The sequence below is a fragment of the Nycticebus coucang genome, chromosome 3 (genome assembly GCF_027406575.1).
Source record: "Nycticebus coucang isolate mNycCou1 chromosome 3, mNycCou1.pri, whole genome shotgun sequence".
Lineage (NCBI taxonomy): Eukaryota > Metazoa > Chordata > Mammalia > Primates > Lorisidae > Nycticebus > Nycticebus coucang.
In genome coordinates, this window is record NC_069782.1 from 138,141,640 (window position 1) to 138,153,731 (window position 12,092).

Sequence of the window (12,092 nt, forward strand, 5' to 3'; positions counted from 1 at the left end):
GCCTGTTGCCTCCACTGCTTTTTAATATTGTAATGGAAGTCTTAGACATTGCAATCAGGCATAAAAAGGCAATCACGGGTATCCAAATAGGATCAGAGGAGATCAAACTGTTACTCTTCACAGATGATATGATTGTATAACTGGAAAACCCCAGGGACTAAACTACAAAATTCCTCAAAGTAATCAAGGAATGCAGCAGCATCTCAGGATACAAAATCAATATTCACAAATCTGTAGCCTTTATATATACCAACAATAGTCAAGATGGAAAACCAATTAAGGACTCTATTCCCTTTACAATAGTACCAAAGAAGATGAAATATCTGGGGGTGTACATAACTAAGGATGTGAAATATCTCTATAAAGAGAACTATGAAACTCTCAGAAAATAAATAGTGGAAGATGTTAACAAATGGAAAAATATACCATGTTCATGGCTAGGAAGAATCAACATTGTTAAAATATCTATACTTCCCAAAACAATCTACAGATTTAATACAATCTCTATTAAAGTACCTCTGTCATACATTAAAGATCTGGAAAAATTAGTACTTCATTTTATATGGAAAAGAAAAAAAACTCAAATAGCCAAGTCATTACTCAGAAATAAAAACAAATCAGGAAGTATCTTCCAGACTTCAGACTATACTATAAACCTATAGTGATCAAAACAGCATAGTACTGGCACAAAAATAGAGAGTTAGATCTATGGAACAGAATTGAAAACCAAGAGATGAAGCCAGACACTTATTCTCATTTGATCTTCGATAAGCCTATCAAAAATATAAATTGGGGGAAAGATTCCCTATATAACAAATGGTGCTGGTCGAATTGGCTGGCAGCTTGTAGAAGACTGAAATTGGACCCACATCTTTCTCCTCTAACAAAAATTGACTCTCACTGGTTAAAAGACTTAAACTTAAAACTTGAAACCATAAAAATTCATGGAGAGAGTCCAGGGGAAACACTTCAAAAAATTGACCTGGGAGAATACTTTATGAGGAGGACCCCAGGGCAATTGAAGCAACATCAAAAATACATTACTGGGATCTGATCAAACTAAGAAGCTTTTGCACTGCCAAGAACACAGTACGTGAAACAAGTAGATAGCCCTCAGAATGGGAGAGTATTTTTGCAGGTTATATTTCTGACAATGGTCTAATAACCGGAATCCTCAGAAAACTCAAACTTATTAATAAGAAAAGAACAAGCAATCCCATTTCATTGTGGGCAAGAGACATGAACAGAAGCTTCTCTGAAGAAGACAGGCACATGGTCTACAGACAAATGAAAAAATCCTCATCATCTTTAATCATTAGAGAAATGCAAACCAAAACCACTTTCAGATATCATCTAACTCCAGTAAGAGTATCCCACATCACAAAATCCCAAAACTACAGATGTTGGTGTGGATGTGGAGAAAAAGGAAAACTTCTGCACTGCCAGTGGGAATGCAAGCCAGTACGTTCCTTTTGGAAAGAAGTTTGGAGAACACTCAGGGATCTAAATGTAGACCTGTAATTCCTCTACTAGTTGTATATCCAAAAGACCAAAAATCAATTGGCAACAAAGATATTTGCACCAGATTGTTCATTGCAGTTCAATTCATAAATGCAAAGTCTTAGAAGAAGCCCAAGTACCCATCGAAACATGAATGGATTAATAAATTATTGCATATGTATACCATGGAATACTATGCAGCATTAAAAAAGATGGAGACTTTACCTCTTTTATGTTTACATGGATGGAACTGGAAAATATTCTTAGCAAAGTATCTCAGGAATGGAAAAAAAAATCCAATGTACTCAGAATTACTATAAAACCAATTTATAATCACCCACACTTTCATATGAGAGATGACTCATACTTCTTGATAAATATTAACCCTTTGAATATCCATACAGATGTTTCTCTGTACTTAAAAGTATATTTTATATATTATACACATGCTATTTTTTCTCACTACTTTATTGAACAATTACTCATAAACATTGTTTTAGATCAGTAAGTAAAGTACATTATTATTTTTATTGAATAATTATATTTTTATTATATTATATATGCTAATTTATGTATGAAATTTGCTTAGAAATTTAGTTTCTCATTTTTGCCATTAAAGTCTACACTAAGAGCATAAACATTTTGTACTTTTAGCATTATATCCTTGGTATAAACAAATAGCTTTTATCACACAAAAATGCTATAGTGGAAAAGCATTAGATTAAGAATCAGGAGACTTAAATGCTAATATTCTACAGATATATATAGGGAGAAATTCCTAATAACATTGAATCTAATACACAAACATGAAATTTCTCTTATTTCTGCACTTTTTAACTTCTCCATGCAGTTTTCTAGTATTCAGTGCATAAATATTACACTTCTACTGTTAAGCTTATTCCTGTGTCTTTTTCTTCTTGAATGGAATTGTTGGTCCTAATTTTAGTTTTTAATTGTCAGCATATAGAAACATAATTAATATTGTATGTTGATCTTGTATCCTATGACCCATTGAATTCCTTTATTTACAGTAGGATTTTTTTTACACACAGAATCATGTTATCTTCAGTTAAAGACAGTTTTACTTCTTCCTTTCCTAACTGGATACCTCTATCTATCCACCTGTCCATCCATTTACTGCTATCTATCCACCTATCTTTCCATTTTTGTTTTGCTTATTGTGTTGGCTAGATTCTCCAGTAAAATGTTGAGAAAATGTGGCAAGAGTAATATCCATGCCTTATTCACATTTTAAAGGTAAAGCATTCAGTCTAATAGTATGTATAATATTAGCTGTATTTTTTCAATGTGCATTCTTTATCAAGTTGAGGAATAGTTTGGCTTACTATTTTCTCATCTATGTTCAAGAAATATGTCATTCTGTAACTTTTGATTCCTACAGTGACTTTGTCTTGCTATAGAATAAATTTGAATGTGTTGTCTGATTCTCTGTTTTCCGAGAAAGATTAAAGCATTGGTTTTATTTTTTTCTTTATGTATCTGGTAGAATTTAATACCTGAACTCTTCTATGCCTGGACTTTGCTTTGTAAAATAATTTATAATTATTAATTCAATTTTCTTCCTAATTATAGGCCAACTGGGGAATTTTATTTTTCTTATGTCAGTTTTAATAATTTTTGTCTGTGTATTTTTCTATTTCATCTAAGTAGTCTAATTTTTGGTATAAGATTATTCACTTTTTAAAATATCAAAATATTAAGGGGTACAAATGTTTTTGTTACACTGGTACACTACCTAAGGCTGTACTTAGGGCTTTCCATGTGCCCATCACCTGGATAATGTTCATTGTAACCAACAGGTAAGTTTTTATCCCTCCCATCTCCTCCCTTCCTCTCCTCTTCTTAGTCTCTCTTTGTGATGTTTGCCCATCATTTCCCTATATTCCTTTTATCTTTTGTAGGGTTGGGAATGACACCTTCTCTTTCCTTACTGATTTAGGCATTTTTATCTTCCCTTTATTTTTCTTGATCTGTCCAGGTAAAAGTTTGTTAAAGATTCTTTTCAAAGAACTTACTCTCTCAACTGTCTTTCTTGACCTCCTCCCAGTGTGGAGCTAGCTAAAAAGTTGCATTAGCACAGCTCATGTTCATGATATTTGCATGCAGCTTTGCATGTTTGCATGGGAAATTAGGAGAATGACAGAAGATGAGGTTACCTACAGCTCATCAAGAATAGTTTCTCAGATTACTTAGTTGAGTTCCGAATGATGGCCTTTTCATACTACTTTTATGGTAACAAGAGGTGTTAATTAGGAAGTGTCCTTATTTTGTCAATTCTTATATGGTCTTTACACAGTTCATTACTTCCCCCTCTCCCCAGATGTGCTAATACAGTGTGATTTATTTCTAGTTACCAACTTTTCTCAGCGGATACAATATATTTCCTTGTTGATTAATTCTGCCAACTAAATATTTTTGTTTGGAGATAAAGCACAGCTTCATCATTCTCTTTACATGTTCTAGATATCTATGTACTAATTTTAGTTTCTCCTTTTATACGTAAATACCTATCAACTAGGATGTGAAGTCCTCTGCTACTATTTCTCAAATAGCTATTGTAAACTTGTTCTCATTCGCTTTCCACCATAACATTCAGACATTTTTCCACCAACAATAGATACATGAAGAGAACCTATGGATTATTCTAGAAAATATTAATGGTGCTGACAAGCAAAATTGGCCAAAATGCAGGAAATATGAGGACATACTGGGAGATCGAGATGTGTTAAGTTAAAAGACAACATAAAATGATTGACTTCTAACAAAAGAAGTATTTTATAATAGTTAAATGTTTTGAGCTCCAATAAATTTTTAATAATCTGATCCATTTACAGTGAAATTTAAATCAGCTAACCCCCAAATGTTGTGCTACTCATAGGCATATCTCCTCTGTGAAAATGTAGATGGCTACCTAAAACCAAATTAAAGAAGCAATGACCCATTTTCACTCATTCTAAAAAGAAAATTTATATAACTCAGAATTATCCCTAAAAAGAATAAATCAACTTCTCACTAGAGATATTCAGTCACAGGCTGTATAGAGACCAGTAAGGGAACCTGTAGGAGAAATTTCTACACCAGTTAAGTGGTCGGGCTTAACCACATTTAAGGTTCATCCCTTATCATAGAATTGAAGATCTTTTGGTAACGTTGCGTTGTCCCCTTCTTCCTGTCCTACAGCTCAGGGGTATTGGAACAACCTTATATGAGAGGCAGAATATTTATTTTATGCTACTTGATTAGGGCTTCTGAATATAGAAGACATGACATGGTAATGGTGAAAAGCAAAGAGAAATAGCCAGGGGCCCAGATTGCCTGAATTAGTCTATATTGCCCCACTGGTCCTCAGTGTTCTCCCTGGGAAAATGCAAACAATAACAAGAGTAGTAATTATATCTTCTCGGTTTTATTTTCAGAATTATTGTCAAAACACTTTCGAAACTATGAAATAGAGTTTAAAATATAGGGATGCCAATTATACACTTTTTTTCAGAAGTTACTTCAATGGAAAATGTGATTTGTGGCTACTAAACTCATATGCAGAGACCCAGTCTTCCAAGAAGCAATACAACCACCTTCTCATACTAAATGATATACCTGTGGTCCCCAAATCCCATAAATGCTGAGCCTCTGTAATACAGTGCCTCGGCTGATACACAGATTCTATTCGTTCCAAACAGAGAATAATAAACAGAGAGAGACCACTTTCACTAGCTACTGCAATCCATTGTTGGCTTATTTCCTGAAATTTCTTCATAACATCTATAAAAGTAATAAACCAATTATGGAAGCCATCTGGAACAGAGCAGAGAGGAAGATTATTGTTTAAAAAACTCAATTCTGAATAACTGGTACTGTAATAAATAACATGTAAGAACAGAGGTATTAAGAAACTCATTATCATTAAGAGGCAGGAAAGAGATTTGCGTAAAGAAAACTGTGATTGTTCATTACCAAATAAGATGAAATCACATAATGATATGCTGCTGAAACAGGCTGATTCCATCCTCCTTGCTTCCTGCGTCATCAGCCAGGGCTCTCAGCTCATTCCTTGTGGGAAGCAGCTCAGCCTAATGGACTGAGTAGAGGTGGATAGCTGAGGACTATTCAGACATCTTGGGAAAATGACTCATGCCCTTAGGACACAGGACTTATTAATAAAAATAGGGCATTGTTATAATCAATCAACATCACATGGTCACAGCGTACTGCAGAAACCAAGCAGGAGAAAGGCTTGAAGGCTGCATCAACCAACCCATGCCAGTTCCAACTCAGCCTCTCCTACCCAAAGACAGAGCTGATCAGAAAAGCCAACTAAATTCAGAACTGAAACTCGCCATCCTCCCGAGGCTGAGAAAATAAAGCAAATGTAAAATGCATAAACCAGAATCCTTCCCCTTTAATCCCAGAACCTTCTTAGCCATCTGCTTCATTTAGTCAAGATACAATGAAATTAGTGGTTAAATATAAAAGGTTTGGAGTCAGACCGCCCTGTTTTAATCTCATCTATGCTATTCAATAGCTTAGAGATCTTTAGAAAGCATATTAACTCTCTCTATTTCCTTATTAGTACAATGAGGATTATTAAAGGGAAAAAGTCATTATATTATTGTAGATAAGGGATGATTCACAAAAACAGCAGTTAGTACAGAACCAGGCAAATGGTACAGTTCATGCTAGAAGCTTTCCTCCTCCTCTTCCTTTTCTGTAAATTAACTTTAGTATCATCACTTTGTAGTCTTGTTGGGTTTATTATATCGTGATATCTGTCCAATTCCACAAAATTGCTAGTTATTCCTCCCTTGAGATCTTCTAGACAATATAAGTGAATAATTATTATAAAAGTTATGAATTTATCAACAAAAAATAAAGAATGACAAAAGGAAGAAACAGAAGCAATCTCCTCATTTTTCCTGGACCAGTGGGAAAATCCTGGCACCAGCAGACAGTCTTAGGCCCAAGTCTGCTTCCTGTATTTCACCTGGTCTTTGTCATTGAATTATCTTAGGCTTAGTTTTTCTACCTAGAAACTGAGGAAACAACATGTGTTTTTCAATTTCAGGACATTTTTGAGTGTTAATTTGTTATGGGTGTTAATTTTATAAGTGTTAAATTCTAAAACTTATGGAAACATTCTTTGTCAATTTAAAAATTTTCTTATTTTTTTAAATTAAATCATACTTGTGTACATTAATGCAATCATGGGGTACAACGAGCTGGTTTTATATACAATTTGAAATATTTTCATCAATAGTTAACATAGCCTTCATAGCATTTTCTCTCTTTCTTTCTCTTTTTTTATTAAATCATAGATGTGTACATTTATGCAATCATGGGGCACCATACACTAGTTTTATATACAATTTGATATATTTTCATCACACTGGTTAACATAGCCTTCCTGGCATTTTCTTAGTTATTGTATTAAGACATTTATATTCTACATTTACTAAGTTTCACATGTACCCTTGTAACATGCACCGCAGGTGTAGTCTCACCTCCCCCTCCCCTCCCCTCTCTCTTCCCTTTCCCCATATTCTTGGGCTATAATTGGGTTATAGCTTTCATATGAAAGGTATAAATTGGTTTCATAGTAAGGCTGAGTACATTGGATACTTTTTCTTCCATTCTTGAGATACTTTACTAAGAAGAGTATGTTCCAGCTCCATCCATGTAAACAGGAAAGAGGTAACGTCTCCATCTTTTTTAAGGCTGCACAATATTCCATGGTGTGCATATACCACAATTTATTAATCCACTCGTGGGTTGATGGGCACTTGGCCTTCTTCCATGACTTAGCAATTATGAATTGGGCTGCAATAAACACTCTGGTACAAATATCTTTGTTATAATGTGATTTTTGGTCTTCTGGATATATACCTAGTAGAGGAATTGTAGGATCAAATGGTAGGTCTATTTTTAGATCTCTAAGTGTTCTCCAAACATCTTTTCAAAAGGAACATATTAGTTTGCATTCCCACCAGCCGTGTAGAAGTTAAAAATTTTCTTGAGTATTATAGTCTTTCATGCAGAAATATTTTTTCTGTAAATTTCTCCTAAAAAATATTTTTTTTTTTTTTTTTTTTTTTGTAGAGACAGAGTCTCACTTTATGGCCCTTGGTAGAGTGCCGTGGCCTCACACAGCTCACAGCAACCTCCAACTCCTGGGCTTAAGCGATTCTCTTGCCTCAGCCTCCCGAGTAGCTGAGACTACAGGCGCCCGCCACAACACCCGGCTATTTTTTGGTTGCAGTTTGGCCGGGGCCGGGTTTGAACCCGCCACCCTCGGTATATGGGGCCGGCGCCTTACTGGCTGAGCCACAGGCGCCGCCCTAAAAAATATTTTTTAAAAGTATAAAGTCAAGAATTCTAAGATACATAGTATCTTTTTAAAATAACAAATATGATCTAATACAAGGTGGGGGGCAAGGGAAGGAGGGAGCGTGTAGAGGGGAGGTGGAGGGGGTAAGAGGTCACGGTGCATAGCACACCTTTTGGGGGTCAGACACAATTATTAGATGGACTTGACCTAACAAATGCAATCAGTCTAACTGAATTCTTTGTACCCTCAGTGAATGCCAAACAATAAAAAAAAATAAAAATAACAAATAATTGTAATCAAATATTTAATAATTTATTCAATCTTTTAATTTAAGAAAATCACAATGAAATATTACATAACCAATAAAACATATTCTTGAATACTCTAAGAGTAAAAGATTATAATGAAATGTGAGGTTAAAATTTAGGGGCAAAAAGATACTACTTTAAAAAACTAACAAAATGTATTGTTTAAACAGGCAAACATTGATAAAGTATACTATAAAAAAGTTATGTTAGTCATAAGATTTCATGCTATTAAAACATAAAAGATAAAATTAAATATTGAGGGGCGGCGCCTGTGGCTCAGTGAGTAGGGCGCCGGCCCCATATGCCGAGGGTGGCGGGTTCAAACCCGGCCCCGGCCAAACTGCAACAAAAAATAGCCGGGCGTTGTGGCGGGCGCCTGTAGTCCCAGCTGCTTGGGAGGCTGAGGCAAGAGAATCGCATAAGCCCAAGAGTTAGAGGTTGCTGTGAGCTGTGTGAGGCCACGGCACTCTACCGAGGGCGGTACAGTGAGACTCTGTCTCTACAAAAAAAAAAAAATAAAATAAAAAAATAAAAAAAAATTAAATATTGAAAAGTTTGCCTAAATATAGAAAAATGCTATATATGAAAGTTAGCTGTTCTTATATTCAATAAATATGAAGACTGCAGCCTATAGAGCCATCTTTTTTCAAAGTAAAACTCCATATTTTTGCCTCTCAGATTCATTCATTTATATAATTATTCCATGTGTTTTCTGAGCTCTGTGAGATGCTGATCAGCATAATGATTTCCTAAATCAAAGAATCTAGTCCAACAATGTCTGCATTTGACCTGATGACAGCTTTGCTTGACTTAGTACAATTACTGAGCTGTCAGATGCTGCAACAGATCACACCAGCATCCCCCTACTCTAGGAGAGAGCACTGCACATCAAAAACTTTTTACAGAGGCCAACCCTTCCTCTGAACCTGGTGCACATTACAATGTCCAACTTGACTTTTTGTTTGCCAAGATTTGGGGGCCTTAGGCTTCTTTGACTTCTGGTTTTAAGTTACCCCAAAGTCTTATGGTTGCCTGAATATTCAACCTTGATAACTTTGACTTCGTAAAAGTAGACACTTCCACACAACTTTCTGACTCCCAATTCCCAGAACATCTTGTAATATACAATTCATCACTATAAAAGAGACTAGGATTGATTATTCTAAATAAGAAGCAAAAAGTCTTCCTTCTCTGGCTTGACCTTCTATTGCTCCTGAGGAGGACATTTCAAGCCAACACAGAGTGTTAATCATGGAACGGGTGATGAGAGATGGAAGAATCGCTCAAGTATGTGTGTGGCACTGACCTCTGTGGCCAGCCAGAGGCTTTTGCTCAGTATTTCTCAGCACAAATGCTAGGAGGTCCTGACAGATAATAACAAGAGAGTGAAGTTGCTGAGATGTTAGCTTTAGGATGAAAGTGACTCCTGCCTTCTTGCTTTGCCATTTAAAGTACCGTGTGAGTCAAAAAAATTAATAACACAAAACACGTCCATAGTCTACCAGTTTGTTGTAATATATGTCTATTGTTCATTTCCGTGTGGCTATAAGCAAAGGAAGCTAACACCCTGATGCAATGGGCTCAGCCAAGGGGGACTGCCAGCTCCTAGCCTGGCTTCTAGATTCTTGAGTATGGTCTTTTGACTGAATCTACTTTAATAGAACAAATAATTTGGCTTTTATTAATACATTTTTGTTCATCTTTTATACTTTTATTTTTAAAATGAATGTATTTAAAAGACCAAACAATATGATAGGTATCACTGAAATAACCCTCTCAGATTGACCAGGACAATTACAACCATTTGTAAGCCATAGGGTCTAAATTGACAGCTGCTACCCTCATGATTTAGTTCTAACTTTCCCCACCTGCCCGGCACCACTAACGCAAGAAGATGGTTGGTGAGAGTTTATGGGGATCAAGTAGGTCTGTCTCTCTTTTTTTTTTTTAATAGTTTTATAGTGACAACGTACCAATTTTCATATGTGTACATACATTTAAATAGACCATAAATACCCATATGGCAAAATATCTACCTCTTGGCAGAAAAAAACATCTTTCCAACTAAACAGCCTTAAGTAATACTGAGAAAAACAAATGTGCGGTAAGTTTTCATAAAAAGTGACTTTACCCTATATTATTTTTACTGTAAAAATTCAAGTAGTTATAAAATCCTTGTCACAGAACTCAGAAATGGAACTGTAACACACACCTTCAAATGAAACAATATTTTGATTATAAATAGATAAAATAGTTACTTCTGCTGAAATTCAATCATGCCATTATTTTCATGTATGCCTATATAGGATTTTCATTGTGAATAAGAAATATCTGTCCCTTTTTAAATCAAAGTATATCCTAAAATGTTCTTTTAAAAGATCGCTTTTCATAAGATATACACTGATTAGTATTTTAGTTTTTCGGAACATCTTTAGAATGAGTACTGGCCTTTTAACTGCATCAGTTCAAAAGTCAAATTCTATTTTTTTTATTTTCCCTAGTTATACCAAATCCTCTTTTCTCATTTTATGTTCAGTGTGCAAGACTTTTAACTGGCACCAAGTAGTCCTCCTATAAAACCCAATTTTTTCAAAGTTATTTTCCAGTTTTCCACACTTTCTAGTTAACCCCACGGAACACATTTAATGAAAGTCATCTGAACAGAATCAATACAATTTGAATCAGAACAAATTAACTTATTTTACATATGTAGTGACCTATGCAATCAATCAACATTCAATAACATTCAGTGTTCTCAGAACGAAATTTGTCCTTTTAACAAGACAATATATATATAAACTAAATAGTATACAGTGCTCTGGAGTTGGCACTGAAAAGTAAAAAAACCAACACTGAACTATTTCTTTCAGCCTTAATCTTATTTTCAATTCCTTTTATACCAGGCTGGGCAATGACCTTCAGCAAAAATAACAGAATAATTCTCTAACTAAAAAGTGTTGTTTTCAAATAAACAAAATAGTTTTACAATGTTCTCACATCCCCAAAAATGACATATGAAACCTCCCCCCACAGAAATTCTTCTGAGGTGTTCCATCTTCACTTCTCAAGGGCGTCCACAAGCCAGTGAATGCTCCTTCTCACTCCTCTCAAGTACACGCAATGAGACCTCTCTTGGAATTGATGAAATTTGTACCACTTGCACCTATTGTGGGAAACTTCCCTTTCGAAGGCGTCCCCTTAGGCACAAGTTTTTGTTGCAGTCAGGTTCCTGAGCAGAAGAATTTGGTTATCAGATTCAGAAGTTTCTGCCGGAAATTGCGTTTGTCTCAGTCTCCTGCGCTGAGCAGCACCCTCCTCGTGCAGCTCAGTGCGCGCGGGGCTCGGCTGCGCGTTCTTACGCGCCTTCTTCTCGGCCATCTCCGCAGCTGCCGCCGCGAACGCTGCTGCGGATCCCGGGGTCTCAGTCTCCCAGCCTGAGCACCTCGGGCGTCTGCAGGATGCGAAGTGCGCGCGGGCAGCCGGGCGGGACCGGGTGGCGGGACCGGAAAAACGAGAAGCACGGAGCTGCCAAGCAAGCACAGTCGTGCCGGGAACCTCTGAGGTCTAGGTCTGTCTCTTAACAGCTTTTGAAAACCGCATACTGTGTTTCTGTTTGAAGCGGAATTTCTGAATAGTTGCACAGCTCAATGATGTTTTTAAATTCAGTCTGCATAACAGCAGATCATGTCAAAGGAGACCCAGAGAATGCGGAAGGAAGAAAACATGTTTTTAAACAAGGATTGAGAATTGCAATATTATCTTGTTTGTTCTGAAGATAACATGACTTCCTCACTTTGATATCAACATTACAAAGATTCAATGCTTGTCAGCATTATAACACACATAAGGACCACAAATATTTTAAATTAGAAGGAGAGTTGTGAAAAGTTGTATTGCTGAAATTAAAATATGAAAAGCAAAATCAAAGACAATTGTTTCAA

General features: G+C 35.9%; 1 pseudogene; it reads right to left on the reverse strand.

Annotated features, from left to right (window-relative positions):
* Positions 1-11,372: 11,372 nt before the first annotated feature.
* Positions 11,373-11,529, reverse strand: LOC128581268 (phorbol-12-myristate-13-acetate-induced protein 1-like; annotated as a pseudogene).
* Between the last annotated feature and the right edge of the window lie 563 nt (positions 11,530-12,092).